The sequence below is a fragment of the Pteronotus mesoamericanus genome, unplaced genomic scaffold (genome assembly GCF_021234165.1).
Source record: "Pteronotus mesoamericanus isolate MK-2021 breed Mesoamerican mustached bat unplaced genomic scaffold, CSHL_Meso_final scaffold_54, whole genome shotgun sequence".
NCBI lineage: Eukaryota > Metazoa > Chordata > Mammalia > Chiroptera > Mormoopidae > Pteronotus > Pteronotus mesoamericanus.
In genome coordinates this window covers 78,917,869-78,933,587 of record NW_026555321.1, presented here as the reverse complement: position 1 = coordinate 78,933,587, position 15,719 = coordinate 78,917,869, and the positions used below count along the sequence as shown (strand labels likewise).

At 41.3% G+C, this 15,719-nt stretch overlaps 1 non-coding gene across 1 annotated transcript; it reads right to left on the bottom strand.

Annotated features, from left to right (window-relative positions):
• Positions 1 to 13,574: 13,574 nt before the first annotated feature.
• On the bottom strand, positions 13,575 to 13,646 carry TRNAA-AGC (transfer RNA alanine (anticodon AGC)). Its single transcript has one exon. It is a non-coding gene; the product is annotated as a tRNA-Ala (tRNA).
• Positions 13,647 to 15,719: the final 2,073 nt, after the last annotated feature.

Genomic DNA, 15,719 nt, shown 5'->3' with positions numbered 1-15,719 from the left:
AAAATGAGTAGAAGAAAGCAAACAATTTTAAGTTTTAAATATTTTAAGATATTCTTTATCTTGTTTACTGAGTTTTTTGACACCCACTTAAATATTGCACCAGAGGTGAGTTTCTCACTTGCCTCATCCTAATTCCAGCTGTCTGTCCTAGAAGCCTTGAAGAAAGGCTCAAGTCAGAGCATTCTGTGAAAGTTCAAAGGCCTATGCCACCTTCATATCCTACACATCAGTGAGTAAATTGCATTGAAAACTTGGCTTAGGATTTAGTCAAAAGGGTGTTAGAGCTGCAAAGAAAAATTAATAAGCAGCATCAATAGTGTTCTTTCTTAAAGTTTGGGCTATGATAAAGAAGGAATGGGACTGAGTCTGAGGATGGGGATATGAACCTGAGGGTCTTGAATCCTCAGGTTCCCCTGAAGCTTCCCGGGCAGCAGAGGCTACCCCTTTCTCCTTGCTGGTCGAGAGCCTAAAAGACAGCCTTCGCCTGCTGGTGATGTGGAGATGTGCTAAGACCTCACATATGGCAGATCTAAAGTGGCATTGGTCTGTTTCTGCTCCTCTATATTGCCTCCAAAACAATAATGAGGGTCAGATGTCAACATAGCCTGAACAAGGAAGAGATAGATTGCTCACTGCAGTGCCAAATCTTGCCAATACCTACTGGACAGAGCTAAATAAGCAAGTGTGGGCATGGGTGTTGAGGGTGTTGGGGGAGGGGTAGAAGATAGGAAACTGGATAGGGGAGAGTTTATTTGCATGGGAACTTTCTCTCTGGGTTCAGGATTAAATAGTCTGGCAAGGATGACTGGAGTTGATCCTATGAGCTAGTAGGGTGGCTTCTTGAAAGTGGACCTCTTGATGGCCAACAGTGAATAACATGGAGAGGCCAGAAATACCTAGAAAGGGTGTTGAGGAAGGAGTAAGAAGCTTCAAGAGGAGAACATATGCAAAAGACTTTGTCACATGAGATCAAAGAGCCCATCCCCTGAGTATGTCCCCCTGAGCAGCAAAGGGATACTTCTTTTATATAAGAAATGCTCTAGCAAGAGGAGACCAGCACTGGAGAAGCTTGATGTTCTCCATAATCTGGAGATGGCATTAAAAGATTCTACCATGAGACTGGGCTACCTAGTGTCAATGTAGATGATAGGAGTCCTGATTAGAGAGTCCAGGAGGCAACATTTATCAGTGGTCAAGGTGGACAGAATTGCAAACAACGTGTCTTATTCTGCATGAATCTGTGGGAACAGCAAATAGACCATAGTGTTTCTTGATGTAAGATGGACAAACAGCCAACCAGACTTGTTTAGATGATGTCAATTGCTACAATGGAAAATAATTATTCCTCATCAAGGCCCCAGATATGGGCCATTTCTCAGACCTGAAGTCCCTGAGGAAAAGCCCTGTCAAGCTACCAAAAGGGTAGGCAATGAGAACTTCTAAAGTCTTCTCCAAAGAGACCTGAAGCTGTTTGCCAGATTATCTGTCCTGAGGAGAAAGTGTTCTGTAGACTGGATAATTGAGTTTGTTTGCTGTTGAGGCAAGGTTTCAAAAGACCTGGAGAGAAGAGAGAATGCAGATAATGGAAGCTGGCTTTTCACTTTTCACCTTATAGTAGAGAAGGGTCTAGCTGTGGACACTTGGCTGGGGAGGAACTTTGAGGCAGTTCCTGTTTAATGAGATATAGTTTCTGTTTTAAGTAAGGAGAAAATTCAGATAAAGGAAATTGGATAGAACTAAGTATTGCTTATGGACAAGCCGAGAGAAGGTGATAGGGTATTAGGAACTGATGTTACTGTCAGACCAGACACTTTGAGGGTGGGGTAGTCTAGCAGTCTGAGGAGGCCTGAGTGACTGGGGCCTGATACAAGTAGTGCTCTTCTTAGGAGGGCTGCATGGGGTTGGGTGGGGTTTAGTGTCTCTCTGGGACTCACGAGGGCTGGGTATACACTGTTCTAGGTGCAGCCCCAGCCTCTGGTGTCCAGAGACATGGGGCCTAGAGTTGCCTGGAGAGGAAGATGGATACTGACAAACAGACTGTGTGTGTCAGGTCCCAGCTTCCAGAGAATCTTATGGGCTGGCACGACAGGAGAAGCAAGGGCTGTATCTGGGTTCCTTATCCTCCTGAGGCTGCGCCCTTCTTCTATTCCCTGTGATGCTAAGGGTGCGTTCACAGCTGGCAAGACAGACTTCTGTGACTGTATCTGAGTGGCTGAGGCATGCAGAGACAGACACACATATCCCTGGTCTACAAGGCTATGTTGTGTGAGTACAGCCACCACAGGCATTAGCCAGAGCAATCTGCCTCCCGACACCAGAGCACTTGCCACCTTGTGGCTGCAGCCTTGCCTTTGTGTCTGTAGCATTGACAGTGACAGCCAGCTCATGGCAGATTCAGCTCTAACTTGATAACTGTGGAAGCCTTCCACCCCATGCCTGATGTTCCCTGGGTGAATCTGCCAAATGGAACATGGGAGCTGGGCATGCTGGGAGCTGAGTGGCAGGGCATGCTGACAGCTGGTGGCCCCAGGCCTGGAATAAAGTGGACCCTACCAGGCTACAAGAAGGACAGTGGGGAACAAGTGTGTGTGAAGCAATGGACACCCTTATTTAGCCAGGTCTTTGGAAGACAGGGTTGGCTAGAGTAGGGACTGGGCTTAGGGGTGAAGAAAGACCTGTGCTGGTGGCTGGGCTTCTGGCATCAGAGTCCTAGACTGAGGAGTCTACAAGGGATGAGGGACTGGAGGTGTGGGCATCAGGATGTCAGTCTTAGGGCTGGAGCTCAGTGCTGAATTTCAGTGCTACAGGGGCCTGACAAGGCCTGTACTTGGCCTGGAGCACAGAGGGTACAGTGGGAACTGGGGTGTACCCAGGTCTTAGCCTAGAGCTGCAAGTCCTGTGCCTACATGCCACCTGGGGGATGGGGCCCTCCCACGGATGCCACTGCTGGATGCACAGGAAATGCACAGTTGGACCTCACTGCAGTGACCTGTAAATTATTCATTGCCCTGTTGTGTGTGTGTATGTGATATGTGTCTGATATGCATGTATATATGTGGTATAGTAAGTATGTGTGGTGGCATGTGATGTATGTGCAGTGTGTGCATTGTGTATACATGGCATGTATTTTGTTTTGGTGTGTTGTGTATATCAATCACATTGTGTTGTATGTATGTGTTGTCTTGTGTATGTTTTATGAGTGTGCTGTATGTGGTAGTGTGTTTTTGTGTGTGTTTATATGCATGTTTTGTTTTTGGTGTATATGTAATGTGTAGTTTGTATATATTTTTGGTGTGTTGTGTGTGCTGTGTGGTATGTGTTGTATATGTGTTATGTGTGTCATGTGTGTAGTATGAGTTTTGTATTGAGTATGGTGTGTGTGGTATATCTATGTGTGTGGTGAGTGTGTATTTGAGTGTGGTATGTGATGTGTATGTGTGTGTTTTATGTAATACATTGTGTGTTGTGTGTTGCATTGTGTGTAGTGTGTGTTGTGCTGTGCATGGCATGTGTGTGGTATGTGTGTGTGTGGTATGTGTATATATGATATAGAGTAGTAGGTGCAGTATGTGTATATACATGTTTTCACTCCCTTCTCTATTTGTGAGGAGAATGAAGAAAAACAAACTGTATTTGAGTCTTTGTGTTTAAACATCTAGTGGCTGAATAAAAATATTTTAATGTTTGCTTTGAACTCTGTCGATGATCAGACATTGCTGCAAAAATTGTTTGGTTTGAATACCCACAGCTTCCTTCCTTCTGCTTTCCCCAGTGGTGGCAGAGCCTATTCGTAAGGAGGAGGGATCCTGGAGCAGGAATGTGTGGGTTTGAATTGTGGCTCTGATAGTACCTAGCTGTTCCACTTCATGCAAGCAAATTGACCTCACTCTGCCTCAGTGTACTCATCTGTAAATTGGGTTTTATGATAGTATTTGCCTTACAGGGATGCTGTGAGAATTAAATGAGCTATGACATATGGAGTCTTTGCACTTTCGTGGGCACAGACTAAGCCTTCAATACCTGGAAGCTTCTGTGGCTGTCATATGCTTTCTGGCCTAAGGTCCATGTTTCTACCTCAAGTCTCACCAGGTGCTACTCCTTGTAATGGCTCCTTGACTTCTGTTCTGTGTTTTACCTTTTAAACTTTCCTGTTTAACACCCTTATCCTCTCTGTCAATCAATCAATTGGAAAGTGTTCACTGAGATTTCAGGGGCCAAGGCCATGCTAGGTATGGTGGGAATTCACAAGAAATATTGTTGGGAACTGTCCCACCTGGTTTCATGGACTGTAGCCTCACTGACAGGCAAGAGGATCCCGAGGCTGGAGCCAAGCAAGGAGGCCTTTGTCTCCACTAAGGAGACAAAACTTATCCCCTTGGCAGGGGTATAGCCCCTGCCTCCCTCACATCACCCTGCTTGGTCCTGGAGGATGTCTGGTTAGTCAATGACCGGTAAGATCCCTTGATGCCAGGGGGCAACCTAAGGCAGGCACAGTTGCATATGGGTCACCAAGGAAGGACTTGGGGGACATGGAAAGGGGGCAAAAGACCCGCACTCCTTGGCTTTTTCATGGCCAGAGTCCTCATTCTATCTGAAAGAAGTCTCCTCATCTCTTGGCTGTTCTGCTCCCCTGACTCAGGCTTCAAACAATGCTAGAGGCAGGTACAGCCCTAAACTGGATCAGGCAGTTCCAGGGGCCATTAGGCCTGGAAAAGGAATGCATTAAGTCCTATGAAACCTGCTTTGCTAAGAATGCCCTTGAGTTGAGTACTGGCATTTGGGCTCTGAGCATAGGATGAGTTTATTTTCCCAGGTTTTAGGGCTGAATGGGTGTCACTCCACCTACCGGACCCTGACTCAGAAAGACTCTTGTAATCCCTTTACTGTTATCCTTAAACCATATCCCCTTTCTTTAATCATTACTGTTTAATATTGATTGATGAGCTCTATGCGCATGCTCCATATCCCTATATGAGCTAAACTCAATAAAAGCCCAAGGAGAAAGGTGCTCAGGGCTCTTCTCCTCTGAGAGATTAGCCAGCCTTTCCTCCCCAAGCAGATCTTGCATTGGGCATTTTCATTTCATCTGCAATGCTGGGGAACACTGTGGGACAGAGCTCCCCGTTCAAAATATGAGACTTGGTCACCACCTTGCAAAAGAACTTGTTTCGTGAAAGGGTAAAATTTTTAGCAGCAAAACATTACATACAATATGAAGAGCATTCTGAGTTCATGTGTTTCTAGGGGCTTAGGAAAGAGGCTCAATATGTGCTGGAGCAGAAACATTTCTGGTGAAGTCGGAGAGAATTTCTTCGGAATTGGAGAGGTGAGTAAAATTTAGCTGCTTGGAGAGAAGGAAGGAGAAATTTCCAGAAAGCAACACTGTTCAGTGTACTTCCCCTTATCAGGTGTGGAGACTGGTCAGGTTCTGGGCATGATGCCAATCCTTTTCCAAAGGTTGTGCAAGCTCCGTCTTTTAGGCTCTCTTCAGAGGAAGAACTGAGACTAATGATGATTTATCTCATGGTTCAATTACTTACTATTTTTTTCAGAAAAATATACATTTTCACTGAAATGACAATGACAAATATTTATCTAATACTACTTTCTGATAAACTCATAATACAATAATTGAAGAAAATATGGAATGACAAACCTACAGATAGACACATTATCAGCCCACCCTGCTTATAACACTTGGCTCAAGTTACTCATCAAAGTGAAAATGTCAACACTTTTTCAACATTCTGTTTCTGAGATTTTTTAAATTCTTTCTTCCTTATTATCTTTTTAATTTCCCCAAGAATATTTTAATGTGGCTGTTGAGACTTTGGGCCTTTGATTTGTGTACTGACTTGTGGTTTTGTGGATAGAATCCTCAAGAACATATATAAATTACTTATCTTGGGAGGGACTGGATAAAAGAAGGTGAAGGGATTAGCCAAAGAACATATATGTATAACCCATAGACACAGACAACAGTGTGGTATGGCCAGAGGAAAGGTGGGGCAGGGGCTGGGTTGAGGTGGGTAAAACGGGTGGGGAACAGGGGGACATCTGTAATAGTGTCAACAATAAAAATAAAGTTATAAAAATAAACTAATTATCTTGGCCCTGAGTTTTGGAGATGGTGTCATTCTAATTAAGAATTCCTTTGGCAATTAACTTCTAATTCATTTATTCAGTCATTTCATTTTTTAATCTTGACTCTTCATAAACCACTTATTGGAGATAAAAGTGCTCAAATCTTATTTTTTTCATTCTCATGAAAAAAATGAAATAAAGAGAAGGGTGAAGAGATTAAGCAAAGAAAAAAAGACACAGAAAATAATACGGTGATTGCTAGAGGGAAGGGGGGTGGGGGAGGTAGAAGAGGGTAAAGGGGGGATAAATGGTGATGGAAGGAGACGACTTCAGGCGGTAAACACGCTATACAGCATACAGATGATGTATTATAAAATTGTACACCTGAAACCTATATAATTTTATTAACCAATGTCACCCCAATAAATTCAATAAAATACAATTAAAAAATAGAATTTGTTATCTTACTCAGTTTCCTCACCAAGGAATGGTATGTGTAAGTGTGTGTGTGTGTCTGAGGAAGAGAGAGAGGGAGATAAACTGGGATGAGTTGACATGGATTCTGGAAGGTCTTCAATGCTGAATTATAGAGCTTGGGAGGACGCATGGTCTAGGTGGGAAGAGTACAGCTGAGAGCTCAGCCTCCTGCTCCTCTGATATTCCATAATCGTGGAACCTTAGAGCTCCAAGGTTTGAATAATCAGGGTAATTGTTTCAAAACCACTGTATTCCTATTTCTTTTTCTCAATAGTATGAAAAATAGCTTCCCATTATCATCCAAAGAACATTTTGATATATTTATTGCAGTCTCCTTAGCCCCCATATTTCAATAAAGCCTGGAGCACCCCCATTTCCTGGATGGTTCTCAGTGGACACATATCCTTACAGTCATGTTTGTCCTTCTCAGGCTACTTCACATCTTCCAGTGTCACTCATTTCTGGATTCTTGAGTCAGGGCACTGCTCAATACATTAGGGCATCTCAGTGCCACAAACACCATTGCCTGCTTCCTCCACACCTATGTGCTAAGTGTTCAAGGAAAGATGCTGTGATCCAGTTGACAGCCTCAACAACTTCACTGTGGAGAATTAGAAAGGATAGAGGTAAAAGACAGCACATTTTAGGTCGAACAGTGAGTGTCTGAAAAAAATGAAAAATCAGGTGCAATCTTCTGGGCTCTGTTCATCTCTGGCTTTCTGAAAATCTGGCTGCCCTTGGCAGGCAGGGGTGTGAGCAGGACTTCTGCCAACTGCTCTGCTCCCATCTGCCAGTTTCTCTCTGCTTTTCCCAGGTGCTGCCAGTAGCTACTAGGAGCTCTAGCTGAGCTGAAGCTTGACTGAAATTAATTTTCTTTAGCAAAGTGTAGGTGGTTAGGGTGATTCTTCCAACTCCTCTGGCAAAGATAAAACCACTGTGTTATCATTTATTCATAGTCTGTTCTAATTAATTCTGTGACTTTGGACAAGTCTCTTTACCCCTTTAGGTCTCAGTTTCCCTACCAGTAAAATAAAGGATTTTTATGGGTTATCTTTAAATTCCCTCCTCACTTTAAAATGCTTAACTTTATTAAGCTATTTCTATATGCTTTTTGCAGTAGCATCCCATGCTCTGAGAACACTATGAAGAGCATGGGTATTGAAGCAGCTAGTCCATGTGACAACTTGAATTGGGTGTCAGTTTAATTAACTAAGGGCTTAAAGGAGTTGCCAGTAAAAATCCTGTTCTTCAGATCTTCTTGCTGGGCCCTATTGCTCTTTCCTTGATGACCCTGAGTGCAAAACTGTCTACAATATGAAACTAAACGTTTTTTTCTAAATCACTATTTGCTGACATTCTTCTCTTTTAAAGCAGCTGTAGTAGAGTTTTCCTGCAAAATCCTCAAAAATAGAGCTTAGCTCTTGAAGACTGCTTTCTGGATAGGAGAGATGATGACCAAGCACAGCGTTGGCCCCAGATCAGGAAGCCACAAGGTGGCAAAGGTAGCTATCTGGATGCAACACCTGAAGTCACCACCCCATCTCATGAGCTGAGAAAGGTTTTTCTGAATCAGAAGACTGCACAGAGGCTGATGCTGTGAACCCAGGTGAAGTTGCATTATAACACATGTACTTGTGTGCACTGCCTCCTGCCATTCAAAAATGCAAAGTTACGTATGTTATCTGCACATTATATGAACTTGAGGGGGAGGAAAAGCAGCAGATTTCACCTCTGCTAGAGGAGATGAAGGTGATCAGTCATCTTCCTCCCTAATTTTTTCAGTGGAGATAATTCATCGCTTACTATCCCTTCCTTTCTTCCTGCTTTACAGAGCTCTTAGTTTTGTGTTACAGGATTGAGTGACATGCTTGTGATCAACTCGGAGGCAGTGAGTGGCATTTGAGGATAAAGTAGAATCTAGCCTAATCCAGTTAAATCTAAAGAAAATCTCACTGCAGGTCTTTGTGACTTGATTTTGGACAAACCTTAGCCAGCTCTCCCAGGAAGTACTTAGTGGTGGTGGCATTTCTCTTCGGGAGCACAGGACACCCTGCTCATAATGCCGTCTTGAAGGACTTGTCTGTATTTCCTTCATGTCCATTCAGGATTGGCCAACTTAATAGAAAGCAGAGTTTTCCTTGGTGCCCTGTGGTGAGTAACAACTGCACATTTACCCATTGTCGGGGTGAAGACGGAGAGTGAGGAATGGCCATGGATGCTGTGGCATCTTGGGAATTTGTGTCATGTGTTTTGTGATTCTCTTGTTTTACATTTTACCATCCAAGGGTGATCGTACTTTGCGGTCATAGGTCTGAAACTCATGGCTCCAGCCGAATGAAATGGGTGTGACGGGGAGAGAATCACGTGGACAGCTCGTCATGATTTGAAGAACTGAAGTAAAAACTTGGCAATCCTCTCTTCGACCTCCTAAAATCTTTCAGCAATGCACCCACCTTTAAAGCAATGTTTAATGGCTTGCAGACATACCATTTTTCACTGCAATTGCTTTTATTACCAAGAGTATAGAGCTTGGATAAGAAAGCACAGTCAGTATACAGATATAAACAGTGGATACTTGAGTACTTAGCTTTTTTACAGTCTTTTGATGTTCTTATGGGAATGTCTTGGTTGAGAAGCAGAATGTTCTTGGCATCATAAGAATGCAAACACCTCAGCACCAGACCCAGGGTCTTTTTTTTTTTTTTTTTTTTTGTCCTTAGCACCTTTTATTGAAGTATTACCCTTGATGACAATCTGGCAGGCATACCAGTGCCAGCCAAGAAGGGTGCGGTGGAGAACACAAATGCAGAAACAGTAAGACTCAGAAAAATAATAGCTTCACATGGGATAGATGACCCCCAACTGTTGTACAACAAACTGGTTCTTTATCTATAGAAATTTCCCCCTGCCCCACCCCCCTCTAAAGATCTGCTAATCTTCAAAGAATATAATATGCTGTTTCAGAAACATTATTGGCATAGATAATACCTTTGGCAAACACAGAGGGAGTCACCAAGCTCCAGACAGGAGGAAGTGGCCAGAAGTGGCCCAGCTTCTTTCATCTGAAACCTGCTACTGACAGAGTAGCACCTTTAGGGAGACTGGGGTTAAGGTTGTGGCTCTAGTGTCCCTTGATAGCTTTTTGGCACATGAGGTTAAATGGAAAACAGAACCTAAAACTGGCCTTGAAGTAGGTTTTTTCATCTTTCCTTAGGCATTGGTGGTGGGTCCTGGCCTGGGCACTACTAGCTCCATGCTTGTAGCCAAGCGGCAATCACTTGGAGTCTCCGAAAACAGCAGCACTTGGTCTGCCTCTAGCTGAGTATTGTGTAGGCTGTCATGTTCTATGCCATCCAAGCCAAGTATTAGTATTACTTTCCTAAGTTACAAAAAATTTATTTTTTCTATGCTTATAAATATTTTTCTTTTTGCTAAAATTCTGAAAATGGTGCCAAAATATTCGCTAAATAGCTGCTGGATTGTCTTTTAATAGACAGTCTCTCCACAGTCTGCAATAGTCAGCTCTGCATGCTTATTTTTTAATAATACTATAAAAGAAACTTTCAATGTAGTTTCCTTCAAAGTTGGGAAAATTTTATTTCCTTCTCATATTGTTCCAGTAACCAGCCAGTAGGCACTGAAGGATTTAAAGTGTACTTTCAATGGTTTTATTATATTTCATGTTGTATATGCAGTGATTTAAAGTAATTGATCCCAATGAAATACAAAGTACATAAATTAAAAAGAAATCTATGCTATTTTGGGTTTTCCAAGTCACCATCTGTATCTCATTACTTGGATTATTGCTAGTTGATTTGAAGTCACCTCTCTACACCTGAAAATGAATGTTCTCCTTATTTTTTCTTCTATAAAATTAGGATAAAGTATGACATTAAGTAAATGAACAAGGATTTCAGTCTTTAGGATAGGCTTAAAATGATCACAATGATAATTGCTAACAATATATTTCTCATCAGAAATTAGTTCTATAAAAAGCATTTATTTGGAGTTTTGGGATTTATAAACTTGAAATGATGGTGACTGTCACCAGCTTAAAACTTGGAGAGAGAATTACACTGATGAGATGTCAAATATAGTAGAAATTATAACTAGTTCATGTACATTCAACACAAGAAGACTGTATGTGAACCTGAATAAGAGAGACTCATCAACTTCTCACATGGATGGCTTTGCATAATCAGTTACTATCTGTGGTTGCTTGTCTACTTTATTTTCTAAACTTATGTACCGTATTTTGCTGTGTATAATGCGCACCCACTTTTCAGCCAAACTTTAAGGGAAAATTCTTTTGTTTTAATTTATTTATATTTAGATACTTTTTTTGTATTATAAAGGAATTTTAGCATTTATCTTTGAACATATTGTGGTACAAGAAATTTTATGTAACAAATAATTACAAAACACATTAACAGAAAAGGTACTTCAGGAACCAACCACATATAATGCGCATCCCTATTTTTGGGCAAAAGTTTGGGCAAAGAAGTGTGAATTATGCAGGGCAAAATATGGTATTTTAAATTTTTGCAAACTCCCTTCTGTGATTCTTCCAGAATGATCCCCTCATTCACTCAATAGGGGAAAATGCTTGATAGATACCTTTGAATAATTCCCCAAAGGCCTTTTGGAGGCTAAAAAATATTACCTGGGTCTTAGAACAAGAAATCAGATAAGACTGCATCTCTATTTGAATTCTAGGAGTTTGCATCTGGCAAAAGAAAAAGAATGCTGAAGGACAACATGTGATTTTTACGTTGGCTTTATCGCAAGGGCTATTTTTTTCTGGCATAAATACTTCGACCTTTGCACACCCCCTATCTAGGGAGCTCAATAGCTACCTGTCTTTTTCTGGGGCACATCTTTTAGCATTACCATTCAGAGAACAGGCAAAGGGTGAAGGCTCATAAATTTAGATTAGCCCTTTCAAGTGGTTGCTGTCAGTTTCTCCTCAGACTAAGATTACTCACCACCCCCTGGGGTCCTAGCTGTTTCCTCTGCCGCCTGCTGTGCAACATTTACTTTCTGTCCTGACGACAGAGATGGAAATGTGGGCTGTGATCTATGAGTGTCTTTGGGTTTCCAAAAAAAATTCCTTGTGTGGTTGGTTATATGTAAAACTCACTCTGCCTGTGGAGGCCAGGCCAGCAGAGTTGTAGAAATCTCTATTATTGTGTATTTAGAATGAATTTTTAAATAACATTTCCTATTATTTAGCATTTCTGGATTTTCTATTCATAATTTATTCCTATTTGCCCACATTTGTTATGGTGAAAAACAGGGAAATCTAAGCTTTTAATGTCTGGAGACAGTCAGATTCTTTTGGTTAAGCTCGCAGATAAAAACTTCCAAGGACAGAAAGCTTTTGTGGCATTGGACACGCGCAAACAGTCTTGGTGGAAATCCCGACTATTCCTGTACTTAAGGGGACAGAAGGCAAGGAAGGCAACAAGGCCTGTTGGAAATACTGGTTATCATTAGGGGCTTATTAATCCTGTCTTGTAGTTTAGATCAGTGGTTCTCAAAGTGGAGTGCACATAATATTAGAATTATGAACTGATTTAAAATGTGCAGTCCTGTGCCTACCCTAGAAATTCTGAATCCTGACATCTGGGTGCAGGCTGGGATTCTGCACATTTGACAAATATTCCAGATGATTCTGCATCAGGCCTTCTAAAGACCACCTTCTGGAAAACCTTGGTCTAGAGAACCACGTACCAAGTATCTTGATATACAACAGTGGCTCATGGTTTAAGTTTCCAGATTTTCTAGAACAGCTTTATCTATTTATTGCTACCAAATCTTTGAGTTATAATGAATATGATATTCAAATTTTTCACTCCAATTTCTTAGAAATAAATAATATCAGTACAATCTGAAGTGGCCTCAGTCAAAAGGAGGCTCAGTTGCGGGTTTTCCAACTCTGTGGGGCTCCTGCCCTCTTCCCTTACTGTCTTGTACCATCTCAGCAGGCTTCCTTCTGCTTCCCCCATTCCTCTGCAAAACCGCTATTTTCAAACGTCCACTACTTGTCAGACTATTTTGTTTCATTTTGGCTATGTGACAACCATTGGCCTGGCACTGGGACAGATACTTTATTATCCTTGAAACCTCTCTGACAGCTACTATACATGGTTTACCTCACTATTCCCAATTTATAGAGCATGAATTTAAGGCTGAGGTACTCAAAGCAATAAAGTTGTTAAGCAGAAGGAGACAGAATTCTCAGTCAGGTCTTGAACTCCAAACCCCATGGCCTTTCTCTCTCACAAGAAAGGTCAAGTTAACAACCAGGGAGACAATTACTGAATTCCAGTGTTGGGAAACTTCTGATATGATCAAATCTAAGCCTTTTACTCCAAATATGGGTAACTGAAGCATAGGTTGGTGAATTTACTTCCTATTTCACATGAATTTTAAACATTATATTCAAAACCAAAGTCCACATTTTTATAGAATATTGCTTTGTTGCCTCTTGAATACTTTAATTTTTTAAAAATTAAGAATAAAAAAAGTTGAGGATAAATAACACTTTGTGTTTCCTTCTTTTCTTTAACTCTGTATACAGGGCCGAGGAGATAAGATACTTTTGTGGGTGTAAGGAGAAAACATCATTTTTTTGTCAAGAACTTCATTTTCCTCCTGTACATTTTATATTTCTTGTTGTAAATTTTATTTTTTCTGGATGAATCAGTGATTTCTATGAACCTGGTACATTTGAAACCCAGCACATTTACCTGTGTAGTTAGATACACTGTTTTCATGGGCACTTTCACATATGTGCACACACACATTGTTACTGGAGCCTACCTTTATTTTTCCTGGGCATGAAGCTTAAATCTTTGCAACTCTGCCTAAAAGCAAGAGGCTTTTCTGGGGTTAGGATGGGCCCTCTGTTAAAAATGGAAAAAAACAAAACAAAACAAAACCCTGTTAAAGTCTTATTGCTCCTACAATGTCCAGTCCATTTATTAGTTCACTAAGGAAACAAAAGGACCTGGAGATGCTGGGGATTGAACCCAGGACCTCATACATGCTAAGCATGCGCTCTACCACTGAGCTACATCCCCTGCTTATATAACTGAGGTTTTCTAACCTATCTTCCTGTAATAAAACTTAAATTTATATTTAAAAAGTGGTTCAACTAAAAGTATTAGGGAGTAAACTGCCTATTGCTAGCTTGCTGGTCCTCTTGATGCTAAGTTTTGTGGCACACTTTGTCCCAGACTGAGTTTGTCTTGGTTTCCAAACTCAAACCTTTAATGGTCTTAATGGTCTCCTCAAGCTGACATGAATTCTCTGTTAAATTCCAGCCATGAGTCAAGGGGTGTGTGCATTTGTGCACATGGGTGCCTGTGTGTGCATATGTTGTTTGTATGTATGTGGTGTGTGTGCATGTATGCACGTCACTGAAGACAGCCGAAACTGCCTAAAACTGCCATTCTAAAAGCCAGAAACACTCTTCAAAATATGGCATCTCCTGGGGGACATTGCTGATTGCCTTTCAGTGTACATGTGGACTTGAATTTGCTAGGTAGGCTGTGTTGGCTGGTGTTTGTAGGCTTGGCCCTGGAGCCAGACTGCCTGGAATCAAATACTTGCTGCACACCTTACTTGAGATATAACCTTGGGAGAATGGCTTAACTAATCACTTTCTCGCTTTCCACAGATGTAAAATGGGCATATTGTGTTATCTATTTAATAGATTATTGTGAGAACTAATTGAATGAATGAATTAATAATGATCAGTACTTGAAACAGTGTGTGGCACATAGTAAGTGCTCAAAAAATGTAAGCTAACAGTGTTATTTTTACTTAGAAATATCAGAGTTGAAGTGGAAAGCCAGCCATTAAGAGATAAAAGGTAAACTAGACCAGCATAACACCTAAGGGAAATGTCACATATTCTGTTATGCAGGCATTGTCCTGAGAGGTAATAGAAAATGCAAACATTGATGAAACTTCTCTAAGGGCGAAAGAAGGAAAAGAGATGATGACTTTATAACAAGGTGAAGCTGCCATCTGGTAATGCACATTTTCAGTTCGGTCATAGGCACTCTTCATTGGCCAAAGGAGTGGGAGTCATGTGATATCAGCATGGCAGCAAGGCACCAACCTCCTGTCTTCAAGGAGATGTGCTAGACAGTGATGGCCAGCACCGTATCTACCTACAGGGTACATTGTTCACACGGTCCAAAGTACATGGTCCGGAGTGGTCACCTGAGTGGTAATACTTCTTTTTTTGGAGTTAGTATGTATTTAAATCAATATCCCACAACAATTAACCATATTAAATATGTCACACTTTCTGAAGTAATACTATTTAATTAAGCGAGTCTATTCTATGGAAAATTAACTTCATTATTTTGCTAGCATGTTTTTGTCATTTCTTCACTTTCCTAGAAGTACGTCTTTTTTTCCAAGTAAGGGTGTGTCCACTCTGCTTGTGTCTTGAGGTGAAGTGAATTGAGGCACCCCACTTCTTGTATAGGTGCTTTGCTATGTCTTTTGCTATGTCTTATAGACTTTGCAACTTTCTTTCCATCCCACATGATCTCACCTGATGTTATAGTTTTCTCAACTGTCACTTTTTTTTTTTTTTAAGATTTTACGTATTTATTTCTAGAGAGAGGGGAAGGGAGGGAGAAAGAGAAGGAGAGAAACAACAATGCATGGTTGTGGTTGCCTCTCACACACCACTTACTGGGGACCTGGTCCACAACCCAGGCATGTGCCTTGACTGGGAATCGAACAGGCAACCTGTTGGTTCGCAGGCTGGCATTTAATCCACTGAGTCACACCAGCCAGGGTGGGGATCTTTAGTTTTTAAGTGAATGATATTTGTGGGCAGAACGGCTCCATAATTCATGATCACTATGGCAACAGTGGACTAATTTTTCTGGGTGATTGTTGCTTCTATAAACCTACAAGATCATATATGGTCTTCCACATTTTGGAATAAGTATTAAAAGGAAACAGTAAAAAACATTTCAAAATATTTTTTCATTACTTCTCTTTCAGATGGGATTCATACGATAAGGCCAGGCGGTGTGCTTGAGAAAATTATGAGAACATCTGCATTCCTCTCTCTTATCTAGCACAAGTCTCTTACTAAATGTGCCAAGAATATGTGGGTTGTAATT